The sequence below is a fragment of the Dama dama genome, chromosome 27 (assembly GCF_033118175.1).
Source record: "Dama dama isolate Ldn47 chromosome 27, ASM3311817v1, whole genome shotgun sequence".
Lineage (NCBI taxonomy): Eukaryota > Metazoa > Chordata > Mammalia > Artiodactyla > Cervidae > Dama > Dama dama.
This window is the reverse complement of record NC_083707.1, coordinates 16296347-16315865: the sequence shown is the minus strand read 5'-3', so window position 1 is coordinate 16315865 and position 19519 is coordinate 16296347.

The following is a 19519-nucleotide window of genomic DNA, read 5'->3' as shown; positions in this document are numbered from 1 at the left end:
GCTATAGTCCATAAGGTCACAAAGAGTCGGACATGATTTTGCAACCAACACTTTTTTCAGACCAATAGCAAACTATCAGGAATCACTGTTCACCAGGGATTTCTTTGATGATAAACCCTGATAACCACCTGTCTTACTTCATTGATAAGACATCCAAATAGAACAACTACAACAAAAAGAAATCATGCAAATTGAAGGGTACTTTATTTTTCCCTGCTGTAATGTTAGAGAAACAGACACTACATGGACACTTAAAGCAAAGAACATACAAAGCCTTAAGAAAAACCCAAACTGTCAATTTAGCCAATTGCAACTGAAGACACTCTGCAAAAGAAAGGGAAAACGTGGACCCGGGCCTAGACCCACAACTGCCCGACTGTGACCCTGTTAGGATTACAACTCTTCCATCTGTAAAATGTGGACAGCTTCCAGCCTGCTGTCCATCTCATGGGGTAGCTATGTGCTTGCAAGAATTCAATGAGCTTACTCGGCACAATCTCTGACACATTGGAAGAAACTAAAAATTGTAGTTTAATAAGTGAATAGTGTATAAAGGGGCAGGGTGCCACTATACAAAGAGTGTGGCCCTTTAAGCCAAAGATATGGGTTCAGAAACTGGATTGCCACTGGGATTGCATGATAATCAATAATCAATAATGCACAATAATTGCAGATAATCATGAGAATCTCTGAATCTCATTAAATGAGAACAGTTGGGACAGGCCTAGGATGGGCTTAAGGGAGTCAGAAAAATGTTCATGTGCCTTCCCTTTTGCTTCAAATAAACCTATCATTCAGAACCTTCTACTTTTTCTGTTATGTAGGTATACACTTATTAAAAATCTGCACCCTTTATCACATAAGGACTATGATAGCACCTAGCCCACTCCAAATGGAACTTTGGTTGAAAATCCTCCAAGTTAGCAAATCATAGCTTCAGAAACTTTAAGACTAAAAAAGGAGAGAGTGAGAATAAGGAGACATAAAAAGCAAGTACTCGTGTTTATGTTTATATGAGTTTGAGTGTATGTGTGTTTGAGTGTGTTCAAGAGTGTGAGTGTATGATTTTCCTAGTGAGATGTAGATGAAAAATTAGGTGTAGGGAGCAGATCAGTATGAAGCTATATATATATATATATATTTTATATATATTTATATATTTTATATTTATATATTTATATCTTTTATATATTTATATATATATGTGTGTATATATATATATATATAAAACCAGTGTATGCTGAGGCCAGCCCAGGACCCATTCAGTACAGCTGTAGCTAAGCTATCAGACCAAGACCCCTAAAGTTAGCAGACCCCTGCCCAGAGCCACACAGGACACCTACTGACTAAGAGATGGGGCCAGGTTAGTTAAAGACAAAGATACAGCCTAGAAGTGTATTTTTATCTATGTGGAAGAAACTTTCAAATTTGCCATTGTAGGAAATAATGTTCCAGTTTTCTCAGACTGGCTTTTATTTTTTTATATCTGAGGTTTTTCTGTAAATGGGTTATTCAGGCAAGTAAAAAGGCAGAAAAGTAAACACTGTTACTGTTTTCAAATTACAACAACTCCTATGGCTGTTAGTAATCCTTGATCAGTCCTGCCACACTTCAGTAACAGTACTCCATATACTTCCTCCTTACCAGCAATCTAACAATCTTTAATGTATAGAAAGTATTGCCTTACTTCTTTTTTCCATCAGAACCTTCAAAACTGCATTTATGAAAGCAGCAATCTGCTATATAAATTTGAGGTTTAGTTCTCCTAGCAACAACCACAGAAAAAAATTCTAAAAAAAAAGCAGTTGTGACTATGTTGTTAGATATATTGAATCCAGCTGAAGTTCTTTCTCTTGCCTTTCCCAAGCACTGGTATAGGATATGGCTATCGAGTCTGTCAACTGGAAAATTCTTCCTAAAAGGCAAAATGCAACATTATGGATCACAGTCAACCAAAGGGGGAAAAAATAAAGTAGAAAATTGCCCTCTGAGCTGATAAAAACCCATCTGTCTCTCATGACAAGGCAGAGCCATTCTTCACAGGCTCCCATCCTGAAGACATTTAGAGGGTCATAATTTCCAGTTCCTTTTTCTTTTATTCTTCTTTCTTTTTCTTGGTGGGGGAAGGCAGGCCTGAAAAGAGCTGGTTGCTGAAGACCGAGAGAAGATGGTCTGAACTAATTCATCTTGTGACCTTTTAGCGCCTTCACAGTAAGGTGATTTAATAGCACTTAATCTGTCAAAAATTTGAAGCTTTGTAATAACTGTATATTAAACTGGTTTTTATGGAGCATTAGCTAAAGTCCTTCCAGTTTACAAAGAAAGAAGAAGAGAAGAAAAAAAACACTTGCTGTGTCCATCTTCATTAAACTCCCTTTATTCTCTAGTGGGTTTGTGTGCTGTGGAGTGGCCCACCTGCAAAGCAGTTATGTCTCTGCCTTGTGAAGTGTCTAGATGAGAGCCAGACCTCATGGCCTTACTGCAGCATGGTCAGGTTGCTGACTCTGGAGATGGATTTAGTGTTGAAAATCTCCAGAGAAAGACATGGGAAAATTCTGCATAAATGGTCCCTGTAACTGTTTCGAATCCTGTGTACTTTGCTGCAAAGAAAAATAAATCACAATTGGTTTGTCTCAATATATATATTTTTCCAAAAACCAATTCTCTCTTGGTTGGCGAACATAATGATCTACCAGGAGGATGACATACCCACGTTCCAGAAAGAGGGTATGGGAACTCTGTGTCCCCTTCTCCACACCAGCTATTGCCCTATTCATCTCTTCAATTCCAGATCTGTATCCTTTATAATAAAACTGCAATTGTAATTTCAGTGGTTTCAGTGAGTCCTGTGAGCCATTTTACCAAATTATCAAAACTGAGGCCTTAGGACTTTCCTGGTGGTCCAGTGGTTAAGAATCTGTCTGCCAATGCAGGGGACATAGGTTTGATTCCAGGTCCAGGCAGATCCCACATGCTATGGAGCAGCTAAGTCCCTGCACCACAACCACTGAAGCCTAAGCACTCTAGAGCCCAGGAGCTGCAACAAGAGAAGCCACTGCAATGAGAAGTCTGCATACTGCAACTAGAGAGTAGCCCCCAATCACAGCAACTAGAGAAAGCCCACGTGCAGTAATGAAGACCCAGTGTAGCCAAAAATAAAATAAATAACTAAAAAAAAAAAAAAAAAAAGCAATTCTCTGCCACCCAACTGGGTGCCTGACAATTAAATTCAATTCTGATCCTATCTATCCAGACTTATCATCAAAGCTCACAATTAAAAAGGCTCAGTCCCAGAAGACTTCCCCCACCCCAGATCTGAGTCACAAACAGCATTCACAGGAGATGCACACTTCAGACCAGTTGACTACAAATTAGAGGATTCTCACAACACCCTCCTCAGGTTCTATAATAATTTAACCACTTACAGAAACCAGGAAAGTACTTTTCTCAGAATTATGAAGGATACAAGCCAGGGACAACCAAATGCAAAAGATGCCTGGGGCAAAGAACTGGGATGAAGAATGCATGGCTCCCACCCCTTCCCCAAGCATCCTACCCTCCAAGACATCAACATGTTCTCCAGTCTAGAAACAGTTCAAGAGTTTTATAACAAATCTCTAGCCCTCCACCCCCTCCCAAAGGTAAGCAGGTAAAGCTGACGTTTCCCACTCTCTAATAATGTGCCTGGTCTTTCTGGTGACCAGCCCCTATGCTGAAGCCATCTAGAGTCCCTGTTCTGAGTCATTATCCATGGAAACTCAGGGGTGGTGACAGGGGCTCATTATGAATTACAGAGAAGATACTCCTATCGTTCAGAAAGTAGCAATGGTTTTAGGAGCTCTCATCTAGAACCAAGAAAAAGCAAAATATATATGGTTTTAATTGTACCACACTTGGACACAGTCTGTACATTCTGGAAAGGATAGGTTAAGACCAGGTCAGAAATTTTACCTTGAATGGATACGAAATTCCACTTCTTAAACCAGTGTAATTACAGCACCTAGTGATCTTGCTAGAATTTCTTTGAGAATTCATACTTGAATTCCTTTCCATATCTGTTTAGTACCCTGTCCCCATCAACCATTCCTCAGGGTTCAGTTTCAGCTCACCTCCTACATAAACCTGCTCAATCCATGTCACTCTTACCTTCCCTCCCCTTTCTCTGAGTTCCTGTGTCACCTAGAATCTGTGATGCAAGCTTGAGATAGTCTAACTGGATCATAAATTCTGTATTTTTGGTGTCAAATAAGAAATAGATGGTATATTTAAATCAGGATAAACTGAGGAAATTTCACAAAAGAGTTAGTTTCAAAAGTAGAGACAGGGTGTAGGGAAAGGAAGAAAACACCAGGGCTAACAATGACTCTTTTGCATTCTTGGGCCTAAAGGGATGGGGAACCGGCAGTTGACAGAACTGGAAAGACAGTTGTACATAGATGACTTCCTTTCAAGGATTTGTGACTTCTGCTACAGTAATGAAATCAGACCCAGATGATACCACAGAGGGGGCTGATTGAATAAATATCCTAAACCTACTCTCTGATCTCCTCCTAGGGTTCCCCATTGACTGAACAAAGCCAGAAGCCACAGGCAAGTGAGCTCATTGATTAAGTCCATAGAAGTCATCCATAGGGCAGAGGGAAGGTGGTAAGTAGCTATGGAAGCACTATCAATATGTAACAGTGGGGAGTTTAACAAAAAAACCACTGAAGTGTGTATCCTGAGTCTGGATGAGCCAATACTGTTATATCAGATCACTTAGACTTATCTCTCTTGGAGAAGGGAATGGCTAATGGCTAGCCAACTCTAGTATTCTTGCCTGGAGAATCTCACGGACAGAGGACTCTGGTGGGCTATACTCCATGGGGTTTCAGAGTCAGACATGACTGAGCAATTAATACATATGTACACACATAGACTTTCCTCTATGAGTACCCCACTCCTATGCTCCCTCTTTCTGCTTTGATATTGGAAAGATGCTCCTCAAAAGTGCATCTTGAAGCACCATTATTTTAATCAATTGACTGACTTTTAACAAAAAAAAGCAAAAGAAGTAAAGGACTAAGAAGATTCAAAGTACCAAACCCAATGGATGAGGAATAGGATTCATTGAGCTTTCTGTCTTCAGAAACACTCTTTTACTTTCAAGAAAGCTGCCTCCTTAGATTTTCTCATATCTCATTGTAACTTTTTAGGCTCTTTTACAAACTTCATCCCCTCCCCACCATGAAAAATTTTGAGCTCTATTCTCTTTATCTGTACACCTTTTTTTTCCCTAAAAGAGTGCTCAATTATCATGATTTTGTGTCATCAGAATGCTTACACCATGGAAATTTTCTTTTTTTTAAATCTCAAATCAGACTTTTTTTTTTTTTTTTAAATTCCAAGCACATATTATCATACTCTACTTAGTGGCTCTTGTTGAATATCTCACATAAATATCAAAGCTTATCATCTTTGCAAATAAACTCCTTCAGGTTTTTTTTTTCCCCTAACTCATTAAACAGTATCCCTACCCACCAAGTTGTTCAAGCCAGAACCAGTGGTCATGTTGCCTCCTCCCTCCTATACTCCTGATCTGAAAATCTCCATCAAATTCTGCAAACTTTTACTGTAGAGCATGCATGAAATCTCCATACTCTACAATAGCTCTTTTTGTCCAAACAACAAGTATCTCTCACTGCACCATTAATTGATTTCTCTACTTTTCTGTTGCCTCCAAATCACTTTCCTTACTGTTGGCAGAATGACCATTTAAAAATGATAATCCAATCCTGGATTAATTAATCCAGTACTGGGGTGTATTGACAGTTTTTTCTCCAAGGGATCCTCCTGATCCAGGGGTCAAATCTGAGTCTCCTGCATTGCAGGCAGATTCTTTAGCATCTAAGCCACAAGGGAATCCCACAATCCAATCCTGTGTTACTCCTCTTAAATTCCTTCACCAACTTCCCTTTATGTTTAGAATCAAATTCAAATTGGCTCTTCTGTTCCATAAGCCCCTTTGCAGTCAATCTTTGCCTCCCATTCAGACTAGCTGGCCTGACCTCCCACCACTTTCCTTGCTCATTCCTCAACCTACCATGTTTCTTCCTGCCTGAGAAGCCTCATTATAGGTACTCTCCCCACTTGTTGGGATGTTTTTCCTGAAAAATGAATATTGGCTATTTCACTTAGGTTTCAATTTACATGTTACCTTCTCAGAGAATCCTTCTCTGATTGTCTCAAGTGAAATTGTTTCCCTCATGACCATCCTTGAATTTCCTACCTGGCTTCATTCCTTCAGAGCCTAGTCATTATCTAAAAGTAGACTATTTATTATCAGTTTATAGTCTCCTTCATTAGAATGTAAATCTTTGCAAATTGCCTAACCAATGGCTGGTACATAATAGTTATTCAGTCAATACTTTTTTTCTGAAATTAGTGAATGAATGAATAAATGATGTCATGAATAAAAGACAATTCTCTCTTTCCCCTCTCCCTGGTGACTCTTTAATTCAATTAAACAAGCACTTATCTCATAACTCAACATAGTAGTTGTTTGTATACAATTTTTATCTTTCCCAAATGTAAATGAAAGATTCTGAAGGCGGAACACACATTTCATGTGCATTTCATCTCTCATGGCTTCCAGGACTTATTTGCAACCTAGGAGTTGCTTAGTAAATGATTGTCCTAAGAAATAAATGGAAGAACTGAATGGGAGGGAATGAAGGAACAAAATTCTTTTCATGTGATAAAAAACCCTGCATGTGACGAATGGATAAGGAAGCTGTGGTACATATACACCATGGAATATTACTCAGCCGTTAAAAAGAATTCATTTGAATCAGTTCTAATGAGATGGATGAAACTGGAGGCCATTATACAGAGTGAAGTAAGCCAGAAAGATAAAGAACATTACAGCATACTAACACATATACACGGAATTTAGAAAGATGGTAATGATAACCTTATATGCAAAACAGAAAAAGAGACACAGAAGTACAGAACAGACTTTTGAACTCTGTGGGAGAAGGTGAGGGTGGGATGTTTCGAAAGAACAGCATGTATATTATCTATGGTGAAACAGATCACCAGCCCAGGTGGGATGCATGAGACAAGTGCTCGGGCCTGGTGCACTGGGAAGACCCAGAGGAATCGGGTGGAGAGGGAGGTGGGAGGGGGGATCGGGATGGGGAATACATGTAACTCCACGGCTGATTCATGTCAATGAATGACAAAACCCACTGAAATGTTGTGAAGTAATTAGCCTCCAACTAATTAAAAAAAAAAACAAAAACAAAAACCCTGCATGTGCAATAGCTTCAACCAATAGCAACTTGAGCACATCTTCTCGTGGGAATAACCATCTCTCTGTCTAATACTCTCCTCCTGGTGTTATTCATTTCTTAAAAACTTAAGCCTTTACACAAAATCTGAAGAAAAAAACAAAAAGGCATAACTTGATCTCAGAGAAGCTTGGTTAAAGAGTGAGAAACAGAGGTAAGTGTGCGGTGGATATGATTAAAGATAGGTACTTCAAACTCCATAAATTTTCTCAGTAAGCATTAGAGCTGCTTAATATTTTATACAGCATTGCTTGCCTAGGTATGACATCTAGAAAACCTCATAAATGTATAAGCTTTTTTTTTTTTTTTGATTTGTTTATTTTCCTGGCATCAGTGGGTTTTTTTTTGTTTGTTTTTTTCTTTCTTTTTTTCCTTTTTTTTGGTCCATATTGCCTATATTCCTTTCCTCCTCTTTTTGTTCATTTACCCCCATTATAAAGATCTGTACATTCCCTTGATTACAGTTAAGACATAGATTCTAGATCATTATCTTCCGGCCTCTTTTTCTGAAGCAATTTGTGGATATTACACATGCTGCAGTCCATGGGGTCACAAAGAGTTGGACACTACTGAGCGACTGAACTGAACTGAACTGTGGATATTACAACACAAGGAGAATTCCTTTTATTTCAAATGAACATGGGGAGTCTGATGGTTCCTTCTTTTATTTGTTCTTTCAAGCAGTGTCTTCTATGCTAAGTGTGTTGGAAGAAAAACAAAGATGTATAAAAACAGGTCCATTTAAACTTCCTGCTCGTGGCAAATATGCTAGATTTCAAACTGAATTTCAACACAACTCCACATTCTGATTTACAAACATGAGGATATAATTTTTTTCAATTTTTTTGTACCTAGCCTATATTCAACACCTTCTTTTTGTACCACAATGGCCCATTTAAAGTGTTTGTGCATGGGGGAGGCGGTAGGTATATATGATACAATCTTGTTTCCTATTGGACATTCTAAGCAAAGGGATCGATTCCTCTATATTTTACATTCTTTCTCCATACATCCCAAGTGGGACATATATGTGGCACAAATAAATTCATAGCATTTTATTATAGTTCCATAGTTTTCCAACCCAAGTCAATCTGGCTTTAAGCTTCTACTTGTCCAGCTTAGCAAGATTCATTAGCAGTCATGTTCTGACTGATTTTACTCTCTGAGGTCTGGATAAAAGCAAAAGGGTTAAAAAATTCAGGAAATAGGGGAAATACTCTGATCATCACCCTCTTTAGATACCAAAAGCTGATGCTCTGTTACCAGCTGTAACTCTCAGTGCTGGGCTGACAGCAGGCGACCCTTTTACATTCTGAAGCCTGCATAGCTGGGTCTGGCCACCATGGTCATTCACCAGGTCCAAGCATCTCTTAGACAGTGTCTTGTTCTACCGTAAGCAGGAAAAACAATCTCAGTTCCCTTTCTCAGTCTTAAGAAAGTCAGTTTCTGGAGGTAATATGCTTCTGTGTATGTGACTCTCTCTCCAATAGCATAGTCCCCACCTTTCCCTACCTAAAGTGGCCTGAACTGGGCTCCCACAAGCCCAGTGGGTCTATGGCATCAATTTTATAATAAATATTTGGTAATGCATAATTTTACTATCCAGAGATAAAATTTATACCCTACATATCCATGTGATTTTGAAAAGAGAAAGAAGAGGAAGTAAAGAAAAAAAAAAAGAAAGGTAAATATAATGCTTTATTTGTATTATAAAAAAGAAATGAGAGGAAAAATATTTTTTGATAAAATAATGTTAGTGCTTTAGTCTCATTTCACTAGAAAACATAAGGAAAGAATCCAAATGATTGTACCACTACAAGGAATCATTATGATTTACAGTCAGAACTGTGGACTGGTATAGCTGCACTGTATTGGCAAACAAATACTTCAAGTATAATTTTAGTCAGCAATATGGTGATGGTAACATTCTGAAGAAAACATACTGAAATCCTCCTTCAATTTCGACAGTATTTCCCTGTGTAATAAAGAATTTGACCTCATCCCAAAGAGAGGTTTAGTCTTTGTCTCCAGTTCTGCCTCTAAATCCTTGGAATTTCCTGAGTGATTGGAGTGTTTTTTTTATTCACTGTAAGCCCCTTGGATCACACCTGATCTGTTATGCTGAGAAAACTCTTATGGGGACAGCCCATGGCCAGAAAGGCTAAACATGTGATTAAGGGATTGAATTGTATGATATCAGAGACTTCTGGGTAAGAGTGAATGGTGATTGAGTTCAATGATATTGGTAATCATTCAATAAATTACACCCACATAATAAAACTCCAAAAAATCTCTGGACAGCCAATCCTTCAAGTGGTCAATACACTGTGTATATTGTCTAACATCAATTCTAGGAGGACTGAGCGACTGAACTGAACTGAACATATCTCTGAGGACATGGAAGTTAAGCATCTGGAACTGCTCCAGACTTCACCCTATGTGTCTCTGCCTTTGACTGGTTTTAATTTGTATCCTTTATAAAACTCTAAGTATACCACTTTACCAAGTTCTGTGAGTTTTCTATGAAATGATCAAACCTGAGGGAGTCTGTGGGAATCCCCAAATCTGCAGCCACCCAATCTGCAATAAAGGTGATCCTGGAACTCTTGAATTTGTGGTTACTGTCTGAAGTGAGGGCAGGAAGATAGTCTTGTGGGGACTCTTTGCTCAATCAGCGCACTTTGAAAAGAGTATGTCAATTGAGAACTTCCAGATGTTTAAGCTGTATTTAGAAAAGGTAGAGGAACCAGAGATCAAATTGACAACATCTATTGGATCATCGAAAAAGCAAGAGAGTTCCAGAACATCAGTTTCTGCTTTATTGACTATGCCAAAGCCTTTGACTGTGTGCATCACAACAAACCATGGAACATTCTTGAAGAGATGGGAATACCAGACCACCTGACCTGCCTCCTGAGAAATTTGTATGCAAGTCAAGAAGCAGCAGTTAGAACTGGACATGAAGAATGTTCCTAATTGGGAAAGGAGTACATGAAGGCTGTATATTGTCACCCTGCTTATTTAACTTATATGCACAGTACATCATGAAAAATGCCAGGCTGCATGAAACACAAGCTGGAATCAAGATTGCCAGGAGAAATATCAATAACCTCAGATATGCAGATGACACCACCCTTATGGAAGAAAGCAAAGAAGAACGAAAGAGCCTCTAGATGAAAGTGAAAGAAGAGAGAGAAAAAGCTGGCTTAAAATTCAACATGCAGAAAACTTCCAGTCCTATCACCTCATGGCAAATAGATGGGGAAATAATGACAGATTTTATTTTCTTGGGCTCTGAGATCACTGCAGATAGTGACTGCAACCATGCAATTAAAATGCACTTGCTCTTTGGAAGAAAAGCTATGACCAACCTAGACAGCATATTATAAAGCAGAGACATTACTTTGCCAACAAAGTCCATCTAGTCAAAGCTATGGTTTTTCCAGTGGTCATGTATGGATGTGAGAGTTGGACTATAAAGAAAGCTGAGCACCGAAGAACTGAGGCTTTTGAACTGTGGTGCTGAAGAAGACTCTTGAGAGTCCCTTGCACTGCAAGGAGATCCAACCAGTCCATCCTAAAGGAGATCAGTCCTGGGTGTTCATTGGAAGGACTGTTGCTGAAGCTGAAACTCCAATACTTTGGCTACCTGATGCGAGGAACTGACACACTGGAAAAGACCCTGATGCTGGGAAAGATCAAAGGCAGGAGGAGGAGGAGACGACAGAGGATGAATTGGTTGGATGGCGTCACCGACTCGGTGGACATGAATTTGAGCAAGTTCTGGGAGTTGATGATGGACAGGGAGGCCTGGCGTGCTGCAGTCCATGGGGTCGCAAAGAGTTGGACACTGAACACTCTTTGTTCAGTGGACTGAGCCACTGAACTGAACTGAACTGAGTGACCAAAACCATCTCAAAGAAAGAGAAATGTAAGAAGGCAAAATAATGGTATGAGGAGGCCTTACAAATGGCTGAGAAAAGAAGAGAAACAAAAGGCAAAGGAGAAAGGGAAAGATATACCCAGCTGAATGCAGAGTTCCAAAGAATATCAAGGAGGGATTAGAAAGCCTTTTTAAGTGAATGGCGCAAAGGAATAGAGGAAAACAATAGAATGGGAAAGAGTAGCAATCTCTTCAAGAAAATTAGAGATACTAAGGGAATATTTTAGGCAAAGATGAGCACAATAAAGGACAGAATGGGCAAGGAAGCAGAAGCAGAAGCAGACAGAAGCAGAAGAGATTAAGAAGAAGTGGGAAGAATACACAGAAGAACTGTACAAAAAAAGTTCTTGATTACTTGGCTAACCATGATGGTGTGATCACTCACATAAAGCCAGATATCCTGGAGTGTGAAATCAAGTGGACTTTTGGAAGCATCCCACAAGAAAAGTTAGTGAAGGTGATAAAATTCCAAATGAGCTATTTCAAATCCTAAAGATGATGCTGTAAAAGTGCTGCACTCAATATGCCAACAAATTTGGAAAACCCAGCAGTGGCCACAGGACTGGAAAAGGTCAGTTTTCATTTCAACCTCCCAAAAAAAGCAATGCCAAAATATGTTCAAACTACCACACAATTGCACTCATTTCATATGCTAGCAAGGTAATGCTCAAAATCCTTCAATCTAGACTTCAACAGTACATGAATCAAGAACTTTCCGATGTACAAGCTGGATTTAGAAAAGGCGGAAGAAACAGAGATCAAATTGCCAATATCTGGTGACTTATAGAAAAAGCAAGAGAATTCTAGGAAAACATCTACTTCTGCTTCATTGACTATGCTAAAATCTTTGACTGTGTGGATCACAATAAACTGTGGAAAATTCTTATAGAGATGGGAATACCGGACTACCTTACTTGCCTCCTGAGAAACCTGTATGCAGGTCAAGAAGCTACAGAACCAGACATGGAACAACAGATTGGTTCAAAATTGGGAACAGAGTATGACAATGCTCTAATAGTTAACATGCCTATATAACTTATATGAAGAGTACATCATGCACAATGTTGGGCTGGATGAATCAAAAGCTGGAATCAAGACTGTCAGGAGAAAAAAATAAAAAGAAGAGAAAATTAAGAAAACAAACAAAATATTGTCCAGGGAAATATGAACAACCTCAGATATGCAGATAATACCATCCCAATGGCAAAAAGTGGAGAGAAACTAAATATCCTCTCCATGAAGGTGAAAGAGAAGAGTGAAAAAGTTGGCTTAAAACTCAACATCTAAAAAAACAAAGATCATGGCATCCACTCCTATCACTTCATGGCAAAGAGATGGGGAAAATATGGAAACAGTGGCGTGTTTTATTTTCTTGGGCTCCAACATCACTGCAGATGGTGACTGCAGCATGAAATTAAAAGACACTTACTTGTTCCTTGGAAGTAAAGCTATGACAAACCTAGACAGCATATTAAAAGGCAGATACATCACTTGCTGACAATGATCTGTATAGTCAAAGTTATGGTTTTTCCAGCAGTCATGTACAGATGTGAGAGGTGGAACATAAAGAAGGCTGAGCACTGAAGACTTGATACTTTTGAACTGTGGTGTTGGAAAAGACTCTTGAGAGTCCTTGGACAGTCAATCTTAAAGGAAATCAACCTTGTATATTCATTGGAGGGATTGGTGCTGAAGCTCTAATACCTTGCACACCTGATATGAAGAGTCAAATCTTTGGAAAAAACCCTAATGCTGATAAAGATTGAGGGCAGAAGGAGAAGAGTGCATTAAAGAATGAGATGAATGGATGGCATCTCCAGTTCAATGGACATGAGTTTGAGCAAACTCCGGGAAATAGTGAAAATAAGAGAAGCTTGGCTTGCCGCAGTCCATGGGATCACAAACAATTGAACACGACTTAGCAATTAAATAACAAGAGTGATGAAGAGGGTAAATATATGGGCATATATATAAATAATGTATAATGTGTAATATATGATATATTGCTATGTTTTGGAAAATTTTAAATGATATGACAATAACAGCAGAAGAATATTAGAATATATAATCAGAATAAAGTGTTCTAAAGCCTTTGCATTGTTGTGATAATGAAAAAAATACTAATTTATACTGAAATTTAATAAGGCAATGCATAGATTCTTCACCATTTTTCTGACAGTCTGAGAAAAGAAAAGGGCTTCCCTGGTGGTTTAGTGGTAAAGAAATCTGCCTGAACCTGCAGGAGATGCATATTCTATCCCTGGGTCTATATATCTATATATATATAGATGTGTATACACACACACACACACACACCCCCTCTTGAACGTCCCTCACACCCTTCAATCAGCCTCTTGAATGTCCCTCACACCCTTCTCCACCCCACCCCTCTAGGTCATCACAGAACACCAGTTTGAGCTTCCTGTGTTACATAGCAATGTCTCACTGTGAGTGTGTTAGTCGCTAAGTCGTGTCTGACTCTTTGTGACCCCATGGATTGTAGTCTGCCAGGCTCCTCTGTCCATGGAATTCTCCAGGCAGGAATACTGGAGTGGGTTGCCATGCACTTCTCCAGGGCATCTTCCTGACCCTGGGATCGAACTCAGGACTTCTGAATTGCAGACAGATTTTTTGCCATCTGAGCCACCAAGGAAGCCCAATATGTTCCACTAGCTATCTACTTTAAGCATGATGGTGTATATATGTCAATGCTACTCTCTCTGTTCATCTGCCGTGTCCACAAGTTTTTTTTGCTATATCTGTGTCTCTATTCCTGCCCTAAAAATAGTTTCATCAATACAATTTTAAATGTCTCATGGATGATTCTAATGTAAAGTGAGGGATGAGAATCAATGTTCCATGTTATCAAGGATAACAGTGCACTGATATCCTAATTCTATTATATTTTACTTACTATTCTATGGTGCAAAACTTCCTAGGGAAAGACTTGTTAAAGATGGAGATGTCTGGGCCCAAAACAGCAGAGATTAGGATTTGATGAATCTTGAGACTTGTCCAGGAGTTTGCATTTTTCAGGGTCATCAGGGAATTCTGATGAAGATAACACTACCCTTTGGAAATATCCTTCTGAAGATACTGAGCACATTTATCCTGATGACATATTTTTCAATGTAAACTTGAAGGGTGGCTCCTCTTTAAAATGCCAAGTAAGAAGAATCTAGAGAGATCCATCCATGGAGATCAGGAAGGGGGATCTCCTTTAAAAAGGGGGATGTGCTTCTCAAGGCCTGCTTTGGCATTGCTGAAGGGTAAAGTGGATGGGGATTTATTTGCGGAATAAATTCCTGAGAGCGCTTCCCATGGTGGCCCTGGAGCCTGAAGGTGGATGTGAACATTGAGACCTCTGCCTCCTTTTATTCGGGAGAGTTTGGAAGATAAGAAAGGAATAGAAGTGGAGAGTGTTGTTCCAATATCCATTTACCTATGAAACTTTCAAAAGAATGCTTCCATAATTTCTGGGTCTGATGCAAAGAGGGACAGACCTTAATAAAGGACCTAGGAGCAGTGGGACTCCTAAGGGAACTGTGGGTAGGGGAAAGCTACCATCTAACAGGAGCTCTGCTGGGAGCACTGTTAGATTAAAAGGAGTAAAGCCAATATTCTGTGATAGGATTACTTGGTGATAAGAAGAGCCAGGGTGAAACTGGACCCTTCTCACTGTAAATCACGTACATTGTGGGCATAAGTCTCCCCCTGAAGAGAGCAAGAAAAGTTTACAGACTTAGAATACTCGAGACCACTGTCTACACACCTCTGACAGTGTGACCCATGTCTGAAGAAGATATCAGCCTCCCCAATCTATTTACCTAGTTCTCTGCCTGGAGGGAGACAGATTCAGAGCTGGGCTAGGACTGAAACTGGAGAAAATGTTCCTCCTCTCATCCAGAAGGCCCAGAGCCACAGTTCAAGACTATGTGGTGGGACAGCTAGGGAAGAGCAGAAAAAGAACATCTGAAGGAAGTATTTATTAATTCACAAAGACTATTTCAGTGAAACCTCACTGAACTGATATCCCTCAGTAAACTGGTTAATTGCTACCTAACAGCAGACATGAGATATCCTCAGCTCTCAGTGCCTGGACATTTCCATTTATCCCTTTCTCCTTAGGTCTCAGTAACTCCCCTGAGAGTCACATCACACGTCATTTCAAACAAAGGCTACATCCTCAGCAGGTCCTAAGTGGACTTACCTTTTCTTCTCTTTTCCCTGTTATCTGGATAAAGATCTTGAGTTCAACATTCGGGCTCAACAAAGATCTTATGCTGATGCTGGGGCCACAGCACTGATGGCAATCAACGCCAGCTGGGAGCTGTGGGGTCACCAGATGGGCTAAACTTGAGCTATTCCAACACAGGCAAGGTTGGGCTGGGACTACTTGTCCATCAACCTGGCTTTCTCTCCTCATGCACGCTTGGAGTGCTGAGAGCTGCCTTGCAGGTGGGAAACAATTGCATTACCATAAAGCTCCAATTAGAGAGCCTCCCAGGCAGGCTGATCTGAGCCCTTTACAAGAGCTGCTGAAGGCGGCCAAGTTCTGCCCCAGATCTTCATATTCACTCACTCAGATGATACAGGTGGTTACAAAACAGAGATTTGGAGAAGGAATTCTGCCCAATGAGTTTGGCACCTGAGAGGTGCACACAGACATAGCTTCTGGTACAGGAAAGATTAGAAATTAGTAAACAGATCAGTTTCTGGTTTTAGCATGTGGACTGGGAAAAGACTAATTCTCTCCTTTCTGAAAGCATGCTTTGGCTCTGGGATACTCTGTGCTATCAGGGATGTTTATAATTCATATGTTTTTTACAAAAATACCAGGAAGATCAGTGGGAGGACAGTCTTTCCACCAGACTACAAGCCATACCTCTATGATTATGCATCACTTTCACAGTAAAGCAAAAGCTAATATTGTTAATGCAATCTTCACTAAAGTATTCACAATATAAGGATTTATTTAAAGATAAAGTTTCCTTTTCTAGATTCAAGATGTTTGGTTTTAAATTTTTTATTCTAGTAAGCCATAAACAGAGTTCTAGTTTCTAAATGTTAAACATCTACACACACCTACACACACTTTCAATAAAAAATTAGTGAGCAAAAGCGAGATAGTGAGGAATGAACAATAACCCTTAATATATGTCACAAAAATAACAAATTATCTGAATTTAGACAAAGTAGTAGAATCTGGCCTATGTAAGGGTTAACACCAGCATTTTCTTTATTTCTTCAAGTCCAAACACCTGAATCAATAGTTAATCTAAAATAATCAAAAGCTACCAAATCCTAGTCTTTATCAAATATGTGCATGAAGGATGTAAATCTTCCATGAGCCCAGGGTCACTTTGATCCTTTCAGTGCCTCATGAACCAGCACGTCTGCTCATACAGACAAAGGAGGCGGGCACCACAGCTGAGCCAGGAGCTGCAGGAGGGTCTTTGAAGGGAGGGCAAGGATGAAGGTGAGTCTTAGATTGCTTCAGAGACTGAGACTAGATTTTTCTAAACTCAGTCTGGAAGAGAAAGACAATGAAAAGTGGAATTTTTATCAATTGAACTTGTCTTCTGATCCTTCTCTATTGCTGTCTACAGGTTGTGGGCACAAAATCTTACATTCAGCGGTGTCCTGATGAAATCAAGTTGGATTGAATGATGCTTAAGCGCCTCTGCCCCAGAAAGATCTGAAACTTGAGGTCAGAAACCTAATTATTGTTACCACAAGGGACTAATAGGGGAAGCAATGGCCCTAGGCTATTTGCAAAGTGTTTTAGCAGAAAAAAAAAGTATTTCTCATTCATCTGTAAGTAATGAATTTGCTTGATACCCTTGTATTCCCAAAACCTAAAGTGGCAGTATTTTAATCTTTTTTAAGGGTTTTTTCATCAATTTTATATTCAAGGATGGTTCAGAGATAATCTACCAGTTATCTGAGGAGATTGTGAGACACAGCCAGTAAGTGAAAGTCAAAACTTACATAGGCCACTCAGCCACTCTCCAATGGCTATGTGTAAATACGGGTAAACAAGCCATTTTGCTCAGAGTGCTCAAATGAGGAGCAATAAGAAAGTGGTTTTAGATGACCTGTGGTGGTTCACAGAATAGATAATTTATGAGGCCAAGGTATAAACATGGTTATTGTTATTATTCTGAAGTCTCCTAAATAACGCCGCATTGCCAATGGCTTATTTGCTTATTTTTTCAGGAAATCCCCTGTGGAGAGACCAGCAAGAGTCCTGCTGGTGAAAGACCACAGTTTTCATTACATAACACACAAGCAAAGTTTGGAAGCCTGGGTTTTTAATAAGAAGAGTCCAAGTCCAAGTTTCCAGAGTATGGTTATAACTACTCATGTTGCAGTTTCAGAACAAATGCTTCTGAAGGAGCTCTTGACTGCAAATTTCACTGTACTAACCTTATAAAAAAGTATTATTTATTTTAATTGATTAATGATTGCATTATAATATTGATTTAATTTCTGTCATACATCAACATTAATTAACTATAGGTATACATATGCCCCCTCCCTCCTGAATCTTCCCCCCATCTCCTGCCCATTCCTACCCCTCTAGGTTACTACAGAGCCCCAGTCTGAGCTCCCTGCATCATACAGCAAATTCCCATTGGCTATCTATTGACATACATTCGTGTATGTGCTTAAATGCTACTCTATCCATTCGTCTCACTCTCTCCCTCTTCTCCCCAACTCTTGTCCAAGTGAAGTGAAAGTCATTCAGTCATGTTCGACTCTTTGTGACCCCATGGTCTATACAGCCCATGGAATTCTCCAGGCCAGAATACAGGAGTGGGTAGCCTTTGTCTTTTCAAGGGGATCTTCCCAACCCAGGGGTCGAACCCAGGTCTCCCACATTGCAGGTGGATTCTTTACCAGCTGAGCCACAAGGGAAGCCCGCCCTTGTCCATGTCTGTTACTTATGTCTGCATCTCCAATGCTACTCTGCAAACAAGTTCATCAGTACCATCCTTCTAGATTCTATATATATGTGTTAATATACAACATTTGTTTTTCTTTTTCTGACTTACTTCACTGCATAATTATCCACCTTAGTATCATCCACTTTATTAAAACTGACTCTGGTGTGTTCCTTTTTATGGCTAAGTAGTATTCCATTATATATATGTACCACAGATTCTTTATCCATTCATCTGTCAATGGACATCTAGGTTGCTTCCTTGTCCTAGCTATTGTAAATGGTGTTGCAGTGAACTTGGGGCTACATGTGTCTTTTTCAGTTTTGGTTTCTTCAAGGTTTATGCCCAGAAGTGGTATTTGCTGGATCATATGGTGTTTTTCCCCCTTCATGGATCATTACCTTATTGTGGTGAATGGGCTTGCATAACTCCATGAAGCTATAAGCCATGCCGTGCAGGTTACCCAAGACAGAGGGTCATAGCAGAGAGTTCTGACAAAATGTGGTCCACTGGAGGAGGGAATGGCAAACCACCCTAGTATACTTGCCATGAGAACCTCATGAACCACAAAAAAGGTCAAAAAGATATGACACTGAAAGATGAGTCCCCCAGGTCTTGGGAAGATTGGAGGAGAATCACTAATAGCCCCAGAGTGAATGAAGCAGCTGGGCCAAAGCAATTCAAAAGTGTGGATAATGACAAACTGTGGAAAGTTCTTAGAGAGATGGGAATACCAGACCAAGACCATCTTACCTGTCTCCTGAGAAACCTGTATGTGGGTCAAGAAGTAACTGTTAGAGCCCTGTATGGAAGACCTGGTTGATTAAGTATTGAAAAGGGAGTAGGACAGGGCTGTCTGCTGTCACCCTGCTTGTTTAACCTATATGCTGAGCACATCATGAGAAATGAAAGGCTGGATGAGTTACAAGCTGCAATCAAAACACGCAGGAGAAATATCAACAATCTCAGTTATGCAGGTGATACCACTCTAATTGGCAGAAGGCAAAGAGGAACTAAAGAGCCTCTTGACATGGGTGAAGAAGGACCATCAAAGAACTGGCTTAAGATAAATATTAAAAAAACAAACAAACAAACCTTAAGATCATGGCATCTGACCCCGTTACTTCATGACAAATAGAAGGGGAAAACCTGGAAGTAGTGACAGATTTCCTCTTGTTGGGCTCCAAAATCACTGTGGACAGTGACCACAGCCATGCAGGAAAGTGATGACAAACCTAGACAGTGTGTTGGAAAGTGGAAACATTACTCTGGCAACAAAGGTCCTTATAGTCAAGGCT